We start from the raw sequence: 14,000 nt of genomic DNA on the forward strand, positions 1-14,000 counted from the left end.
CTTGTAACTAAGGTGAAAAGGCCATTGCGTGATTTCCAATGCTACATTATAAACGGCAATATATATTTTAAAAAAAGCAGTATAGCTTCTGGTTGGTTCTTCAGGGTGCTCATTGTTTTTGTCTAGCCACTTTCCTGTGAGGGAACCCAAATCACTCTATAGAGAGGTCACTCTGGAGAAGAACCAATAGCCTGTCCCAACTTAACCATGTATGTGAGTGAGTCACTTTTGGATTATTTCCTCCAGCCCCAGGAGAGTCACCCCAGCTTACGTGAAAGTGAAGTGAAAGTCACTCCGTTGTGTCTGACTCTGTGACCCCATGGACTATACAGTCCATGGAATTCTCCAGGCCAGAATACTGGAGTGGATAGCCTTTCCCTTCTCCAGGGGATCATCCCAACCCAGGGATTGAACCCAGGTCTCCCGCATTGCAGGCGGATTCTTTATACCAGCTGAGCCACAAGGGAAGCCCAAGAATACTGGAGTGGGTAGCCTATCCCTTCTCCAGCGGATCTTCCCGACCCAGGAATAGAACCGGGGTCTCCTGCATTGCAGGCGGATTCTTTACCAACTGAGCTATCAGGGAAGAGACCACCAGTCCGCACTAAGCCCTGCTCAATTTGAGATTCATGATCAAAGTAAATAATTGGAATTCACTGAATTTAGGGGTAGGTTGTTATGCAGCAATAGATGACTGACACAGTGCCCAAGACAAACACTATGTGCATATACACACACTGCCTTCAAAAACAAGAGACAACTACATTACTGTACTAGCAAGAGACAGAGATTTTACAACCGACTGACATCCATCAATAATCCAACTTTTCCACTTAAACCAATTTTGTTGGTTTCTCACATATTAAACTTCTTTTTTCATGAAAACTGCTAGAAAATGATCAGGTTGACTTGAGTTCATCCATTCAGCAAAGATTAATGAGAGCCTATAATATAGAAAACACTATATATATTACAGTGAGGATACACAAATGGAGCACCCAATCATCATAAGCTATATTTTCCTTCTTATTCTCCTCCAAACTGCTAATGAACATGGACATAATCAAAAAGTAAAAATAAGAAAAGAAAGAAAAAAAATCTGTTACTCTACTCATTCATAAATAAGGCAATCAATTCCTGAAAACACTGCATAGACTAACCCAATAAAAACCTAAATTTATTTTCTCACTCATCAATTTTACTACTATAAAAGATACAACCTCATGACTTGTGGATAGTCAATTTCAATGTGTTTTTCGTTGTCTATTCACTGGCTTCCAAGGAAAGAGCGTCTAACTAGAGAATTCCTTGGTGGTCCTATGGTTAGGACTCTGCTTTCACTGCAGAGGGCTCAAGTTCAATCCCTGGTCAGGGAACTAAGATCCTGTAAACAGCGCAGTCAAAAAAATTCTTTTTAAAAGAAAAGAGCATCTAAGTAAACATACCAATTGAATGGTTGCAATATCTCTGCCTTCTGGGGAAGCTTTAAAATGAATGCATTTAAACAAGGCAAGTTCAAGGAATAGTGTTCATTTTATGGATGCCACTCTCCCCTTCTGCTCCTTTTCCCACCCTCCACACCATCTCAAATTCAGTATACCCGGTCCTCTGCTACCCTCCCCCTTTCAAAAGTAGCTCTGAAAAACACACCTGATAAATTCATTGAAACCAGCCTATAAATGGCTGGCTGTTAATGGCTGTGTTCTATGTAATCTTTCCTGGCAGTTTACATTTTAACAGTTAAGGAATCAATCAACCAACCAGTAACATAGAAGAAAAGCCTCTCATTATAAAATTCCAAGATCTAGTGAGACTACCAGCATTGTGTACAGTAGTCAAAAAGTGGGAACAACCCAAATGTCCATCAAATGATGAATGGATAGAGACTTCCCTGGCAGTCCAGTGGTTAAGACCCTGACCCCCAATGCAGGGGGCACAGGTTTGATCCCTGGTTGAGGAACTAAGATCCCAAATGCCATGGAGTGTGGCCAAAATTAAAAAATAAAATAAAATAAATGGATAAACAAAAGGTGATACCTCCATAGACTGAAATAGTATTTGGCAAAAAAAAAAAAAAATACTGATTTATACTACAATGGTGTATGAAATTTGAAGACATTATGTAAGAAACCAGACACAAAAGGTTACATAAAGTTGACCTCTGCTTTATGATAAGGAAGCTTTTCCCAAAAAAAGAATCTGATTCTTTGACTTGGAGGAAATTTCCTCTTCTTCTTTTCTCAGTGGAGATGGTAAATTAATGATCAATTCTTAGAACAACTTTTCAGGTGCTAAATCCTTTGTTTATTGACCTACATGCCTGTTCACTATTGCAACTTTTCCCCATCTGCCCCATTTTTCAAGTCAAATTCTTTTTACAACTGTCTTTGGCCACCTGATGCGAAGAGCTAACTCATTTGAAAAGACCCTGATGCTGGGAAAGATTGAGGGCAGGAGGAGAAGGGGACGACAGAGGATGAGATGGTTGGATGGCATCACTGACTCAATGGACATGAGTTTGGGTAAACTCTGGGAGTTGGTGATGGACAGGGAGGCCTGGAGTGCTGTGGTCCATGGGGTCACAAAGAGTCAGACACGACTGAGCGACTGAACTGAACTGAATGCATGTTCATCTACTTCTTAGGGTTACTTTTTGGGGGGGGAGGGGCACACCACTTGGCTTGCAGGATTTTAGCTCCCCAATCAAGGATTGAACCCGGGCCACTGCAGTGACAGCATTGAGTCCTAACCACTAAGGAACTCCCCTTAGAATTACTTTTAAAGTTGGAAGCCAAAATGAAACAATGCTTGTCTCTTTTATGTCCAAACAGGAAAACAGAACTCACTCTAGATACACCAAACAAAAAGAACTAACTGGAAGGCTGTTGTGGTCCTTTAATGGACCGGAACTTGGGGGTACAGAGTCGACCGATAAGAAAGTAAAAGAAGGAAGAAAAGAGGCTGAGCCGCATGAAGGGGACAGAGAGAGAGAGAGAAAGACACGGGAACCAGTGCTCTGATGGAACAAAGGCATTTATTTAACATATTGTGGGCATATATATACTCTCTTACAAGATAGCCCTTTTTAGCAGAGACAGGGATCAAAAATCTAACAAGTCATCCAGAAAGCCAGAGGCTAGAATCATTCTCAATAGAGGGGGTTGTAAAAGTTACTTTACATAACAGAAGGGAAGAGAGTTGTAAATGGATGGCTGGAATTTCCATACGAATGAGATACATGAATTTCTATTATCCCCGAAAGCTGGCTTGCCAGCTCTCTGGCACCTGTATTCAGGTGCTGTTAAGGAACATAGAATTCATGCAAGACTGAAAACAGCACAGAGGAAGCCTCCTGTTAAATGTATCCTGACAGAAGGCATCACTAAAGAAAGAGATGGAAGGGTGGAAGAAGTGAAAGGGAGGTGAGGCTATCTAGAGATTATTGGTTCAGGAAGCCTTACCACTCTGGACTGGAAAGCAGAAGGGCAAACAGTGTTCCCCTGAACCCAGAAGGGCTGTGCTGCCGGGTTGCTGGAGTTCTAAACACTGTGCTCCTAAGCATCTGTATTTTCATTGATCCCATGAGAATCAATGAGATCCTCTGGAATCCCATGGTGACACAATATGTGGAAACCATGACATAATGCTCAGTGAAAAAGAGCAAAACATACATGATAATAACTGCTAAATTTTGAGCAATTACTATGTGCAGGCATTTTACATACATTATCTCATTTAACAAGATCATTCTCACAGAGGCCTTATGGAGTAGGTGTTATTATCTCCACTTTCCAGGTGAGAGAGTGGAGACTTTAAGAAAGGTTACCATGTGAATTCATGAACGAAAGGCTGTGTCTCTCTTTTTTACCCTCATATTTCCAGTGCTACATAATAGTTATTTTTTGAATGAATGAAAGTTTTACCACTAATAAGTGGCAGGGACAGAATTCAAACCAGATTTTTCGGCCTTCAGAGTTCATGTTCTTAATCAAAACACACTGATGCTTCCTTTAAGTCCAGCATGAGTTCAGCTACTGGTGGGGGGGTGTGGGGGGGAATGTATACATACACATGAGCTTCCCAGGTGCTACTAGTGGTAAAGAATCTGCCTGCAATGCAGGAGACATAAAGAGACTCGGGTTCGATCCCTGGGTTGCGAAGATCCCCTGAGGAGAACATGGAAACCCACTCCAGTATTCTTGCCTGGAGAATCCCATGGACAGAGGAGCCTGGCAGGCTATAGTCCATAGGGTCGCAAAGAGTCGGACACGACTAAAGCGACTTAGCAGCAGCACATATCAGTTCAGTTCAGTCACTCAGTCATGTCCGACTCTTTGTGACCCTATGGACTGAAGCACACCAGGCTTCCCTTTCCATCACCAACTCCCAGAGCTTACTCAAACTCATGTCCATCGAATCAATGATGCCATCCAACCATCTCATCCTCTGTCATCCCCTTCTCCTCCCACCTACGATCTTTCCCAGCATCAGGGTCTTTTCCAATGAGTCGGCTCTTCCCATCAGGTGGCCAAAGTATTGGAGTTTCAGCTTCAGCATCAGTCCTTCCACTGAATATTCAGGACTGATTCGATTAAGGATGGACTGGTTGGATCTCCTTGCAGTCCAAGGGATTCTCAAGAGTCTTCTCCAACATCACAGTTCAAAAGCATCAATTCTTTGATGCTCAGCTTTCTTTATAGTCCAACTCTCATATCCATACACGACTACTGGAAAAACCATAGCTTTGACTAGACAGACCTTTGCTGGCAAAGTAATGTCTCTCTCTGCTTTTTAATATGCTGTCTAGGTTGGTCATAACTTTTCTTCCAAGGAGCAAGCTTCTTTTAATTTCAGGGCTGCAGTCACCATCTGCAGTGATTTTGGAGCCTAAGAAAATGAAGTCTGTCACTGTTTCCATGGGGAAACCCCCATCTATTTGTCATGATGTGACGGGACCGGATGCCATGATCTTAGTTTTCTGAATGTTGAGCTTTAAGCCAACTTTTTCACTCTCTTCTTTCACCTTCATTAAGAGGCTCTTTAGTTCCTCTTTGCTTTCTGCCCTTAGAGTGGTATCATCTGCATATCTGAGTTTGATATTTCTCCTGGCAATCTTGATTCCAGCTGTGCTTCATCCAGCCCAGCATTTCTCATGATGTACTCTGCATATAAGTTAAATAAGCAGGGTGACAACATACAGCCTTGATGTACTCCTTTTCCTATTTGGAACCAGTCTGTTGTTCCATGTCCAGTTCTAACTGTTGCTTCCTGACCTGCATACAGGTTTCTCAAGAGACAGGTCAGATGGTCTGGTATTCCCATCTCTTTCAGAATTTTCCACAGTTTATTGTGATCCACACAGTCAAAGGCTTTGGCATAGTTAATAAAGCAGAAATAGATGTTTTTCTGGAACTCTCTTGCTTTTTCGATGATCCAGCGGATGTTGGCAGTTTGATCTCTGGTTCCTCTGCCTTTTCTAAATGCAGCTTGAATATCTGGAAGTTCACGGTTCACGTACGGTTTAAGCCTGACTTACAGGATTTTGAGCATTACTTTGCTACACGAGTGCAATTGTGCAATAGTTTGAACATTCTTTGGCATTGCTTTTCTTTGGGATTGGAATGAAAATTTACCTTTTCCAGTCCTGTGGCCACTGCTGAGCTTTCCAGGTTTGCTAGCATATTGATTGCAGCATTTTCACAGCATCATCTTTTAGGATTTGAAGTAGCTCAACTGGAATTCCATCACCTCCACTAGCTTTGTTCATAGTGATGCTTCCTATGGCCCACTTGACTTCGCATTCCAGGACGTCTGGCTCTAGCAGCACATATATACGCACATATATATCAGAGAAGATTAGGGGAAACATATGCTACAATGTTAACAATTACTCTGATTGGTGGGATCATGGGTGATTTTCCCACTGTTCTTCTACTCCTTTTGCACTATGCGTATTTTTTTATAGTAAATGTAAATTGCTTTTAAAGTCAGGATAAATAAATGAATTTGCTTCTTTTATTAAAAATAAGTGGCTTTTCTTTTTCCTGATTGCCATGCCGTGTCTGTTGGAGGTTGCCATGGTAGATGGAAAGAATGGCCGTGGTCAAATGGAAAGGCCTTGCTCTCAGCCCAGCTTCTGTACTCAGCCACGGGTACAGGAACCTGTTGGCCTGTAGACTGCACTCTGTTACTCTTCCTGCTGAATGACTCTGTGCAGATTAGAACAGCACTTTAAGCAGGTATGCTTTTTTATTTTTATTTTGCGCTATAAATTCCTAGTTATCATCCATTTTTAGTCTGAGTATCGTAGTATGACACATTGGTGCACTATGCCGAGCTGCCTTCAGTGATAGGCTTGCTACTCCAACAGCTGGGAATGCCATTGGCACAAGGAGGTGCCTCAGCTGCAAAAAGTCACCTGGCCCAGGTGGCCAGCATCCAAGAACTGATGGGTGTAAGGTTATACAAGCCTGGCCATCTTGGCCCAACCCAAAACAAAGCTGCAGAACTTTCTGAGGCTGTGTTTGGGCCTATATGACACAGAGACTTTCCCTCTGCCCAGTTCTGTTTCCTGCCCCTCCCTTTCACAGGAGTTGACACCAAAGACTCTTGCTAATAAACCTAATATGCTCTGTGTTCATCTCAGAGTCTGCTTCCAAGGAAACCCAACCTGTGGCAAGTCTCATTTTTATTTTTTCACTAAAAATTCATCTCTTATCCAATAGAGAAAGTGGAACAGGAAATGAGGAATGGCAGGGCACTTTATAATTTAAAAGATACCAGTACAAGCTTTTCCATTAATCCAAAAGCTCCATTATCACTAGGCAACTCTGCTAAGAGAATGTCTGAAGTATCACTGCTCTCAGAGGAATCTTCAAATGGAAAAGCCTTTCAAACCTGCACCTTCCCTTGAAAAAAATGTAATCTAGTGTGATATTTTGGGGCTAGTGGCCCTTCTATGACACTCAAACCTTCCGCCTCATGGGACATGTACTGGTCACAGTGATGTTCCCTTTTCTCAATGGTCTGCCTACAAGTGGCCTGAGGCTCTATCCAACTTGTCACCAAAAGGGATCCTTATAGCTCTTAAGATAAAATGCAAAGACAGTCAAAGTCTGACAGTTCTTCTAAAGTAGACTAAATTTCTACACTGTGAAGTGCTTGCTTCAGGGATGGGAATATAAAGCAGAAACATGGAAGCCATGTGATGTTCCAGAACGGACCAGGGAAGAAAGGAAGTTATTGGAAGCATCAGTTGGTAGTAGGAGGAAGGGAAGCAGGTGGACCATCACTGGGTCCAGCTAAAGACCCAGGAGAAAATCTGGGGAGCCTCCCATTCCCCATAAAGTGCTCTGTCACAATTCCCTACTGTCTCCCAGGCCTGCTCACAGCCTACCTCTCAGCCCATCCCTGACCACTTACTATATTGTATACGACTACTCCCAGGCCTAGAAGCTTCCATCTGCACCTGGTGTTAGTGAAGTGTCTGCTTCTGCTACCCTAACAGATAGGTGGGGGTGAAGAGGAAGGCCCATAGGGAGTTGGATCGCTGGCATTCCAAGTCAGAATCTTCAACACACTTTTTACAGAAACACTGCTGCCATAAAACAGTGTTTGGGCTCTAGGATACTACTATACTCCTGGAGCACTGGTTAAATGTGTTTTTCTAGCCCAATCTGGGCCCTTAATCAACCTCTATAACCCTGTTTCTGAGAGAAAATACCATCAATTTAAAAACAAACTTCTGGAGCAAAACCTCTTTGTAAGTTGAAACCTCTCTCCCCCTCCCCCTCTTCTGCTTCCTCCTCCTCCTCTTCCTTTCCTTCTCCCTCTCTTCCTCCTTATACCCACACAAACACACACAAAAACACATATCTCTCAAGTATTAATTAAAGGATCTAACCCTTACAATTGTCTAAAAATATAATCTTCAGATAATATGCATTAAGTTTCTTCATTCATTAAGCTGTAGCAAATTTCTATAGACAAAACACATAACATAGGGAGTCAGTATGTAGGCCCACTCCTGCAATAGTGCACTCAAATTATACACACATGCCCTCAGCTTGCTCTGAGCTCTGCTGCTCACCAGCAGGGTGACTCTGAACAAGTACCTTCCCCTCTTTAAGTCTTGGTTTCCTCATAATTGTACCTTCCTTTGATTAGTTAGAACTCGAAGAGAATCAAGTTTTATTACCATAATGTGACTACCACTGAAATAACTGCAACCAAGCCTATATTTACTCAGCCCCTAAAAAGGCTTCTTTGCCTCTATTTCAAATTAAATATGGTTCCAAAAGGTTTCCTTCAAAATGTCAAAGTGAGGAAAAGACTTAGTCATAGTTAAACAATTTGAGGGAGCAATGGTGCCAAATTGACACCATCTGGGAAATCCTCTGTCTATATTTAATGTTTCATCTACTCACTTTTTTTTTTTTGCTCTGCATTTTGTCCTGTTGAAAGCATCCAGTTGTAGTGGTATCTGTTACTCAGATAATTAAGTCATAAAAATGTACAAATCATGGACAAAACCCTGACCTCACACTCCCTTTTCAGACTTGTGCCCTTTGTTTCTCGTGTAACCCACACAAAAGTCAGTGCTTCACATAATCCAGTCTCCATACTGAATGCCATGCGAAGCAGCACAGCTTAGCCTCCAAAAGTAACTAAACTTCACTGAAATATCTGAGAGAGTACCAAAGCAGGCCCAATTTTCAAATCCCACAGTAGTTACAATCCAGTTTTCTCCTTCTCACTCGCAGTCTCTCTCCTATCATATAAGTGCCTTGACTTTCTCATCTCATTCTCCACTCAATACCTTTTAAAAATCTCTCTATAATACTTAACCTATATGATGTTCTCCCTTTTTGACTAAATCCTTCGACCCCCAGTTCAATCTTCTCTTCTTGCTCACTTTTCCACAGTAATATTAAATCAGTCATGTGCCTTGCCATTCTCCAGCTCTTTCTCTTCATTACAAGGACAGCCTCAGACTTTTTCACACGAGGGGGTACCATGGAAGGAATTGAGTTAAACCAAAATTCATTATTGGAGCCCTGATTTCTAGTGTAACTGTATTTGGAGATAGGGCCTTTAAAGAGGTAAATAAGGTTAAATGAAACCCTTAGAGTGGGTTTGAATCCAATAGGACTGGTGTCCTTCGAATAAAAGGAAGAGACGCCAGGAAGGTGCATGCACAGAGGAAAGGCCGTGAGTGAGAGGGGAGAAGACAGCTGTCTGCAAGCCAAGGAGAGAGGCCTCATGAGAAACCAAACCCGCTGACATCTTGATTTTGGACTTTCCAAAACTTTGAGAAAATAAATTTCTGTTGTTTGAGTCACCCAGTCTGTGTTACTTTGTTACAGTAGCCCTAGCAAACTAATACAAGGGGCTTAGGGCAACAAATTGGTCTAGGCAAGATTCTGTAAAAATTGCATGTTTACATCACCGCACTGTATTTATTTAGACTGTGTATTTATTTAAATTGGGCTTCCCCAGTGGCTCAGCGGTAAAAATCTGCCTGCCAATACAGGAGATGCAGGTTCAATCCCTGGGTCAGGAAGATCCTCTGGAGAAGGAAACAGTAACCCACTCCAGTATTCTTGCCTGGGAAATCCCACGGACAGGGAGCTTGGCAGACTACAGTGCATGCCATGGGGTCGCAAAAGAGTTGGACACGACTGCGACTAAACAACGTTTATTTAAATTGGCTTTCATGATGGTGAGGGTTGAAGAGTTGATTTATGGCATTCAAGTCCCCCACCACAAGACTCCTGTTTCCCTGATGTTGTTGCTGTTTAGTTGCTAAGTCGTGTCCAACTCTTTTGCGACTCCATGAACTGTAGCCCTTGACCAAATCCATCTAAACCCCATCTCCTTTACTCTGAGATATTTGAACACCTTGTTCTACTCTCTGGCATAATTTCTCATCATCTCCCAGCCCTGAAGTCTGCTTTATCCTAACCAAGCAAACCTGCCTTCTTTGACCACAGGCCCCTGGTCTGTATGACGACCTCAGTGTACTTCCTGTCCCTTCCTTCCCACCTCATCTTCACCAAAGATGCTCATTGCCCATAAGGCCCAGTAGTCAGGGCATGTATTGAAAGCACTGTGCCCAGACAAAAGAAGTATATACTGCCCCCTCCATGTTCACATGCTAGGGCTGCGCTGACAAAGCACTGCAGACCAAGGGACTTAAACAACAGAAATGCACTGATTCACAGTCCTGGAGACTAGAGACCCAAAATCAAGATATCAGCCGCAGGCATGGTTCCTTCTGAGAGCTGTGAGGGAGGAGCCTCTTAACTCCCTGGCTTCTGTGGGCAATCCTTGGTGTTCCTTGGCTTGCAGCTGCTTCACTCCGTTCTCTGTCTCCATGTTTCCCTGGCGTTCTCCCTGTGTGTGTGTTTATGTCCAAGATTTTCCACTTTGGGTTAGGAGCCCACTCCAGCATGACTTCATCTTAACCAATTATATCGCATGACCCTATTCCCACATAAGGTCACATTCTGAGGTACCAGGGCGGGGGTGAGGTGGGGTGAGGTTAGGGCTTCAACATATGAATTTTGAGGGGAGAACACAATTCAATCCATAACACCCACGTTATACAAAAATATCTCTGAGGTTTCCCAGAGCACTTTAAAGCCATCTGCTCCTCCTTCCTCCTCCTCCATGGGAGTTAAAGACAAGGGGAAATGGCAGAAAACAGTATGGTAGAAAGGCCATGCCATTTTCAAAGAAGGTTTGTGAGCATACCTATCTGTACCTCAGTATAGCCTCCTCAGTAATGACGTGAGGGGGCTGGGAAGCACTAGCTTGCTGATAACACTCCTAACTCCAAAGTTCCCGGGCATTCCCTGGCAGTCCAGTGGTTACAGCTCTGCACTGTCACTTTGATCCCTGGTTGGGAAATGAAGATCCTGCAAGCTGTGTGGCAGGGCCAAAAGAGAAAAAAAAATTCTCCAATCTATGGAAGTGAAGTACTTAAATTTCAATAATGAAAGAGAGCCAAGTTAAAAGTTCCATAGATTTATTTTGGTGGTCATTTTGTAACATAGACAAATATTGAATCATTACTTTATACACCTGAAACTCATATATCCAATTATATTTTGAATTAAAAAATCAAAATTTAAATTAAAAAATATTTATGTATACCAGACTTTTCCACTTGCATGTTTAAAACCCTCAAGTATGTAAATCATCTATACTTCAATAAAAATAAACTTAAATACACACACGAATAAATAAGACCTTCCAATGACTTCCCTTTTTTTTCATTGGAAAAAAAAGAGTTCTAGAGCAGGGATTCTTAATCTGAGGTCTGTGGATTCATTTCTGGTGGTGGTGGGTATCTGTGGCTCCTGAAAAATTACACGCAGAATGTCAATTGATCTTGTGCACCCCTCTGCCTTTCTGAAGAAACAGTTCATATTTTTCATCAGGTTTTCAAAGAGGCCATACCTGCCAAAACTTACAGTCTTTGTCTGGGAGGCTAGAAGACTCACGCTCAGCAGAGCCAACCACACAGCGATCACCAAGCATGGGCTGAGGCCTCCCATGGTCACCTACAACTTTTCTGAGGAATGTGTCTCTCTGACACAGCTTTTCACACCTGTCACCTGTCATCACCACTTCTGTTTTCATCTCTGACTTGATTTCACTCAGCCTGTCCCGCCCACCTCATCCCTGATGAGACTCTACTTCTCTGTGGGCCTATTCCCTACCACTCTAACCCGAATTGTTTAATCTCTCTCTACCTCCATCTCTTGGCCTCAGCTGAAAACTGTGTCTGCCCAAATACCAAGTCCCCAGATCTCCAAATCCCTTGGAGAGGGTCACGCTGGGGCAAGGGTCTAAACTCGGAGCTGCTGTGCACTTTCCCCCATCTCAACTTGGGCGTTCAGGTGAACTGAGGTGGAAAGTAAAAAGGTGGGACCTTGGGAGGCTGGGTGCAATGGAGAGCCAGTAGGTTTAGAACCTGAGAACTGGACCAGGTTCCTGTTTGGAACGTGGGTGACATAGAGCCAGGGGAAAAATCTAATCAGAGTCCCCAGAGACTCCAGTAGAAAGACCAAGTACAGACATTTGTTCTACAGGTCGGACACAGGATCTTGTAAGACTGAGAGTTACACGTCAGAGGGAGACCAAACTTGGATGAAGAGCAAGGCAGGAACAAGTGAGAAGGATCCAGGACCATGGTCAAGGTGGGTCTAAGATACTCATTTTTGTAACGGCAGTAGAGTGGTTCCTGGGTCGGGAAGATTCCCCTGGAGAAGGGAGCGGCAACCAACTCCAGTATTTTTGCCTGGAGAATTTCATGGGCAGAGGAGCCTGGAGGGCTAGAGTCCATGGGGTCACAGAGTCATGCACGACTTAGCAACAAAATAACAAGAGTGGTTAAGACGATAGTTTAAATTTCAGCTCAGCCACTTCCCAGCTGACCTTGGACAAGTTACTTAAGTACTTCATGCCTCAGTTTACTCATCTAAGTGAAGTGGTGAGTTCAGTAGCTCATTTAGCTTCTCTGAAGTTCCTCTTGAATAGAATTTCTAGATAGAAACACTCAAGTTGATGTATTAGTTAAGTCTGTTTGGGGCATACATATATAACATAAGCACATATACCTTTATCAGTTTGTGCACCAAGACTTCAAGGATTCAGTCCAGGATCCATTCAGGTGATTAATATATTTGACATGATGGTTGTTCTCAGCTAATTACTGTTAATTGCTATTTAAGACGATTTTTACTGCTTCCAAAGAAATTTTTTAAAATTTTAATAAAAGAGAGGCAAACTCTTTTCTCTTGGCACTTGTGATTTAAATCCTCCCTACCCTCTTCCCACTTACCAGGCCTATAAGATTCCTTCCCTTTCCAGCTCTTTAACCTACATTGGTTCTTTCCTCCTTTCTTCAGTGACACACGAGTCTTCATTATTTTGGAAAAGCCTGTCATTGCTTCCTCTAGCTACCATCCCATTTTTCTCTGTATTTTACTTGCTTACTTCCTGAACATGTGGTCAATATTCCCTGCTTTACTGCTGCAAATATCATGGTGTGGACAGAATGGAAATATGAAGACAAAGCAGAAGTGACCTGTGGAGCCAGGAATTTTGCAAAATTTGATCTAACTCAACAACAACTGCATTAGTCACTGTGTTCAGACCCCAGGATACAAAACAAATCAAACATGGCAGGTTCAAGAATGGGCTCCAGGTCACAGATAGCAATTGGTGGAGCCCAGATTCAAACTTAGGTGTGTGACTTCAGAATCTTCTTTGGATGGATTTATTTGATGGCCAGTGGAGAGGCAAGAAATGTGCCATGGGATTTCAGAGGAAGACACGCTTAATTATTAGTGCCATTTCAAGGTAGACAAGAAGTAAGAGGACTGGGAAAATGACAGCTTCCTGAGAAAACTAAAGATTGTCCAAGAATCTAGGTTCTCCTGTGCATCTGCAACTGGCCAGAGCTGAGAGAAAGGACCATCAGAAGCTCTTCTGGACTTGATTCTGTCCTGTTCAAAGGACGCTAGGTGGTCAAGCAATTGGCAAAGCCCATGGAAACCTGGCTCTCCTCTTGCGCTGATCAGCATGACCTTAGAGGCCACACTCTCTCCACCATCTGCTTCTCCCTTTGATGCAATTCACCTCTTTACCTTTCCCTGGTTCCTTATATCTTCCTATTCCTTACTCTCCAAGAAAAGGCTGTTAGTGTACCGTCTTTTTCTCTTAATCATTTATTGCACAAAGTATATACAATCCCATGGCTTCTAAGACTGCTCCCAAATCTGAATCAACAGCTTGCCTCCCAAGCCCCCGGCCCCAAATCTCCTGGTTAATGGAATGGCCACTTAGATATCATTTTAGTCTCAAAGTTTATATAAATGAACTTCCTCTAATCTTTCCCAAATCTTCTTGTCCCTCCCAGTGCCATTTACTGTCCTTAAGGGCATCACTATTCTCCCAACCCTTGGAGCCCTTTTCAATTTCTCTTTAGT

Source organism: Giraffa tippelskirchi, chromosome X, assembly GCF_054371585.1.
Source record: "Giraffa tippelskirchi isolate mGirTip1 chromosome X, T2T-mGirTip1v1.2.pri, whole genome shotgun sequence".
NCBI classification, from domain to species: domain Eukaryota; kingdom Metazoa; phylum Chordata; class Mammalia; order Artiodactyla; family Giraffidae; genus Giraffa; species Giraffa tippelskirchi.